Genomic DNA, 6,000 nt, shown 5'->3' with positions numbered 1-6,000 from the left:
TGTTTGAGACAAGTTTCTTGACTAGGGGACCACAACAGCCCAACCTGAGAGTCCAAATCTGCACACAGACATCGTGAAGTGTTGTTTTAGGAAGATAATTTTAGGCTCCCTCATTTGAAAAACGGGCTCATTAATAGCTTTTTTCCCCTTTGCAATGTTCCTTCTTCTATTGTGTCTTCTTTCCTTTAGCATTTAGTAAAAACGATCCCACAGCTCTAACTGAAACCAATGATTTTATCTCACAACAAACCGTTCTGATTCCTCATATATTTGCTTTGTCTCCAAATGGATTATGGAAACCAATAAAGGAAAATAGGGCCGAAGAATAAAAGAAACTGGGCTTGTATTTTAACATAGTCCTTGGGGAAATCTTACAACTTCTGCACAGTGAGTCCAGTCCTGCAGAACTAACCATTGATCTCTGGATTGAGGTCCAAAGAGGCACCATACTAACATTTTTATTTTCAAAGATTGGTGAAGAGTATAATAGGATAAGGAAAAACAATGAAATGCCAACACTAAGAAGCCTGATCCTGCAATAAGTATACAACTCATTGTAGGACTGGGGTGTTAGTCTATTGCAAAATAACTCAGTAATCCCTTTCCCTCTTCCACTCCCCCAAAGTTGTAGTCCCAGCTCTTGAGGGCAAGTAGGGAACAGCTGCTCACGATCTCTTCACAAGCGCTGGGTAGCTGGTAAACAAACTGTGCCCTCGCCCTGCCAGAAAACTATACAAAAATGTATTCATTTTCCCTGCCGATGAAGGGTAATGAAGAGCACGTGCATGCTGCAGTGAGAGAGAGAGAAAAAATGACAAATTAAATCATGTCTCGTTTGACGACCCTTTAAGTGTAACAGATCTGCACTTGTGCTGTCTGACAGGCGTGATTGATACAGCAGGGCACTCGTCAATTTTTAAACACACAGACCGAACAAAGAGTCACTTCATTCTGGCCCTTGTAGTTTACAGGCAGCCCAGCACTCTGCCTGGTAAGCACCCCTCATGCACTGGTGTTTTAGTTGGCAGTGCACTGAATCTCACTGTTTGGACAACTATATTTATTTTTATGATCCTTAAAATATTGTAACCCAGTCAACTCAACAGTCATTTAAGGTAATTTCTGGTCTGAACAGAATCTATTTTCTAAGCCACTTTACAACAACATATATTTGCAGTGGTTCAGATTTTGTCCAATTTTCTTTATTTCTGGGCTTTTGAAATTATTTTTAGCTATAAACAGACATATTACGTAAGCACGGCTGACATTTTAAAAACTACCTAAGGGGTTTAGATGCACAACTTCCATTACTTTCCATGGGGATTGTGTGTATCTAAATCTCCTAGTCTGTTTTGCCCATGCTAAAGAATGTTGTATGGCTGAGAATTTCAAAGCAATGTATTTTCCCTAATCTTGTTCTCAGAAATACCTGAACTGCTTTAGCTGAAACCTTTTAGAAAAATTCAGCCTGCAGCAGACATCCCAGCTTGCAAAAATTTCAGTCCACATGGTTAAAGTTTAGCAAAGTTATAAGTAACTGAAAACAGTGATTTATAGTGGGTGGTGTGAGGCAACCTTAATAATAGGCATTGCTGCCTGAGCCAACTATAATATAGCTAGGGTGGGGTTGTTAAATGGGCCCAAGGAGTTCACTGATTCCAAGGCCAGAAGGAACCATTGTGATGATCTAGTCTGATCTTCTGTATAACACAGGTTCTAGAACATCCCCAAAATAATTCCTAGACCAGATCTTTCAGAAAAACATCCAAACTTGATTTAAAAATTGTCATTGGTGGAGGATCCACCATGACCCTTGGTAAATTGTTCCAGTGGTTAATTATCCTCCGTGTCAAAAATGTACATATTTCTAGTATGAATTTGTCTAGCTTCAACTTCCAGCCATTGGATTATGTTATACCTTTTTCTGCTAGATTAAAGAGCTCATCTAGTTAGTTGAGGATCTCACACTGAATTTCAGTTGGGTCTGGTTGCCCGATTCCTTAGACTCTTTTGAAAATCCCAGCCATTTGTATTTACACACCTTTCTTCCTAAAGGATTGCACAACATTAAGCAAACTTTTAAACATGGGTGGAATAATCTACAGCTGATATGCAGCCATTTCTTGACAGATACTTAATATCAAAACTTCTTAAGGATTTAGAAGAGGAAGTGAAGAAGACTACTGGATCCAATTAAAACAGCAGGGAGAATGTATGTAGCTAGAAAAGCTTCACTGAAATTTGGCCAGCACAATCCTAGTCTTGTGGAAAGTGCCCAGAATCTTTAATGGTTTTAATCCTCAAGGACTTCCATTGGCTCCTAATGACTGCAGTTCCAGGGCACCGTGTCCCTGAGTCCCATGCTGTGTGATTTGTTCAGTAATGAATCAGAGAAGAACACCCTCCTGAATCACTAGCACCACTATCTATAAGTACCTAGGAGGTTACCCATCCAACTGCAACACTGCTTGCCCCTGCAGAGTTTGTCTGATCATAGCCCAATATGGCATAGCTACATACTATTGTATGTGAAATCCTAAACTTCTTTTCATTGCTTCTATTTCAGTCCAAATGCATGTTCCAAACTGTGCATATTGTACAGGACATTACATAAATTCATTTAAGGGCAGAAAACACTTTTTGCCTACATTGCTAAGATTTGTACTGTTGTTACTTTTATACTTTTCCTTTTATTTTGGCTGAATAGACACTCTCTATAAACCTTAGCACAGTGGAAGAATTGTGCGCCAGATACTGCTCTTCATATTGTGAGACAGCAGGGCCAGATGACAGTAAGAGGGTCTTACTATTTGTGATCTGGGAAGTGCCCGCCCACTGTTAGAGGCCCCTCCCCCAGCCTAAGGGGAGGAGTCACTGGACCCAGGACACAACTGATTTTGTGGAGTCTTAGAAGGGAGATATATAAGCCCTGGAATGGTCGAGGGCCCTGTTCCCTGCAGACTGAGCAGGGGTTACTACTGGTTAATTAGAAGCACTTGAGGCCAATTAAGACCCAGCTAGAGCTCTGATGAAAACCCCTGCTCCAGCCAGATGAAGGGAGAGGAAAGAGAGCTGGCAGTAGTGTGGGAGGAGTGTTGTGGTCAACCCGAGGAACCAGACTGGAGCCACAAGAAAGGTACAAGAGAACAGAGGGGGAAATAGCCCAGGGGAAAGAAGTGCAGCTGCAAGCTGTTTCAGGAGCGCATAGTTGCTATTCATAGGGCCCCTGAGCTGGGGTCTGGAATAGAGGGTGGGTGGGGTCCCTTCCCCCCCCACTGTTTGCTACAGAGGCATTGACTTGCCAGAGACAAGGGTAACAGGTGGTGCCCTGACCTACCACATGAGAGCAAAGCATAGGACCCACTATAGCAGACTGGGCAATTTGCCACAATGTCTAATCTCACTGAACTATCTATCTAGTTCTAAAATCCCCATTGCCATATTTATTAGATTGAAAGAGATTCATCACTCTGGGGCCATTCATAGATTTTAGCACCAGAAGGGAACGATTGATCTTCTAGTATGATCTCTCATACAGGCCAAAGAATTTCATCCAGTTACTTCTGTACTGAGTCAAAAAGCCTTGTTTCTTTTTCTTCTGCTACTTTTTTGGCATGGTTGTAATTTGATTTTTTTTCTATGACTTCTCAAGCAAAAAGGCAAGAACATATGAAAAATTCAGGCTATCACATCCAAGGCCTATTTCTATGGGAGGAAATAATGGCTCAGGACATTAACAAGCTGTTGGGGAGTCCACTACCTCTAATTCATGGGTTTGATGCCACCCCTGGGTTGTTGTAAAAGAAATAAATTATCATCTGATAGGTACCTGCTGGCCTACATGAAGTGAATCAGTGCTTTCTTGAGTTCCTGGTGGTCTACTTTCTATATCAAAGCACCACAAATGAAATCTTTTTTGGCAGTCTCAGAGGAGAGCCCCTATTTTGATTGGGGACATAAGTGGTGCAGGCTCTCTTATGAAATTTGGGGGGAGGGTGAATTTCACCCATTAGGGTTTCCAGCTGTGTTTGTATCCCCAGAACAGTGTCCTAGTCTGTTACCTCTAGAAGGGATAGATGCAGAACTCTATTTCTTTAGCCTTTTTTAACCTGACAGTTCCAATCAAGCTAATTCACCTGAAACAGACCAACCGTCCTTTTATTTATCTTAAACTATTTTACCAAGGTAACCCAATCCAGACCATCCCCATATCTTGTTTACAAGCGCGACCTTGGTGACAACATCTGTCCTGTGTAAAAATGTTCACCCCCCTCCCAAAAGAAACCCCCATAAAGACCTGAAAAATGCTATTCAAACAGCCACAGAGAAATGAGCTTCCAAAGTCATTGCCCACACACCCCAGGGAAGGGAAAAGTCAGAAGAGGTTTAAAAAAGATGCCCTTTGATTCCCTGCATCTGCACTTGAGAAGGGATTCTCAGAGCTGGGAATGAGGCTAAGGATGTGGTGAATGGAAGTTGTTGGCTGTGGTGCCCTTCGTGCTTCTTGGACTCTCAGGCCCTGATGGCATAACTAACGTTGAGATGTAAAAGCAGGCTGGGGGTAACACGCTGAGCTGTGGTGGTTTTTTGTCAGACAGAAGAAACCTGTCTCTTTATTTAATGCCATGTGCTCCTGGGCATAAGATTTTATTTGGTTAAATATTGACTGGAGTTCCATTAATAACTGGGACCGTTTCTCACAAAACCACATAGACTGATAATGGTTTTATTGCCTAGTTGGGTAGTGCTGGCCTCTTGGAATTGCACCCTACACCCATACACGCATTATATTTGACAATGGATGGTACATTCTATGACGTTGGCTTATAAAAGGACCTCAAGTTAGACACCACATTTGCATCCATATACGTTTGTGGATGCAAATAATAGCAGGTGCAGTTTTTGGAACTCAGATATGTAATCCCTTGGTTTGCTTGTGCAAGCAGGTAGTTCAAGAGTGCTCAAATGCCAAAGTGAGGGAGCACAGAATAAATGCCTGTCTATCTGCAAAAATACCTACAATATTTGCCATAGTAAATATACAGGGGTGGAAAATTATAGATGTGGCTATTCAAAACCAGACCCTTTGTTGAAGAAAAGGTAAAGCTGCCTTAAAAGCAAGATATCATGAAAGCTGCACATTACACAATGGGAGATTTATATTGCATGCCTATCACAGGTGCCGTAAAAAGCAGCATTTCAATATTCAGTAGGTCAGTCTTCTCTGCCAGTCAGTACTGAACTGATGCATTGGAGTGAAAGTTGTAAGGGGGAGTGGAGGGTGCAGTGGGTTGGCAGACTGGTGCCTTGGGTACTTATCCAAACAGAGTTTCTCAGTCTCGTGAAACTTAAGAAGAGCCACGCTGCATCAGACCAATGGTCCATCTAGCCCAGTATCCTGTTTTCCAGTAGTGGCCAATGCCTGGTGCTTCAGAGGGAATGAACAGAACAGGTCATCATCAAGTGATCCATCCCATCAACCCTTCCCTGCCTCTGGCAAACAGCAATCCCTGCCTATCCTGGCTAATAGCTATTGATGGACCTATCCTCCATGAACTTATCTAGTTCTTTTTTTAACTCTGTTATAATCTTGGCCTTCACAACATCCTCTGGCAAGGAGTTCCACAGGTTGAGTGTGCATTGTGTGAAGAAATACTTCCTTTAGTTCGTTTTAAATCTGCTGCCTATTAATTTTTATTTGGTGACCCCTAGTTTTTGTGTTATGAGAAGGAGTAAATAGCACTTCCTTATTTACTTTTTACACACCAGTCATGATTTTATAGACCTCTAACATAATCCCTCTTAGTTATCTTTTCTAAGTTCTCCTCATATGGAAGCTTTTCCATATCCTTAATCATTTTAGTTGCCCTTTTCTGTACCTTTTCCAATTCCAATATATCTTTTTTTAGATGTGTACAGATCTGGTCACCCCAGTATTCAAGATGTTAGCTTTTTTGACTGCTGCTGCACATTGAGTGGATGTTTTCAGAGAACTATCCA

General features: G+C 41.7%; 1 long non-coding RNA gene across 1 annotated transcript in view; it reads left to right on the top strand.

Annotated features, from left to right (window-relative positions):
* Window positions 1–3,046: 3,046 nt before the first annotated feature.
* LOC137165453 (uncharacterized) overlaps window positions 3,047–6,000 on the top strand; it is a 45,134-nt gene continuing 42,180 nt past the window's right edge. The window contains exon 1 of the long non-coding RNA XR_010923371.1: window positions 3,047–3,136. This is a non-coding gene — a long non-coding RNA (uncharacterized lncRNA). The remainder of the gene's footprint in view (window positions 3,137–6,000) is intronic.

This window comes from Emydura macquarii, unplaced genomic scaffold, assembly GCF_026122565.2.
Source record: "Emydura macquarii macquarii isolate MOO-44397 ecotype Brisbane River unplaced genomic scaffold, CSIRO-AGI_Emac_v2 contig_2768, whole genome shotgun sequence".
Lineage (NCBI taxonomy): Eukaryota > Metazoa > Chordata > Testudines > Chelidae > Emydura > Emydura macquarii.
The sequence above is the reverse complement of the archived record's forward strand: the minus strand, read 5'-3'. Positions and strand labels throughout refer to the sequence as shown.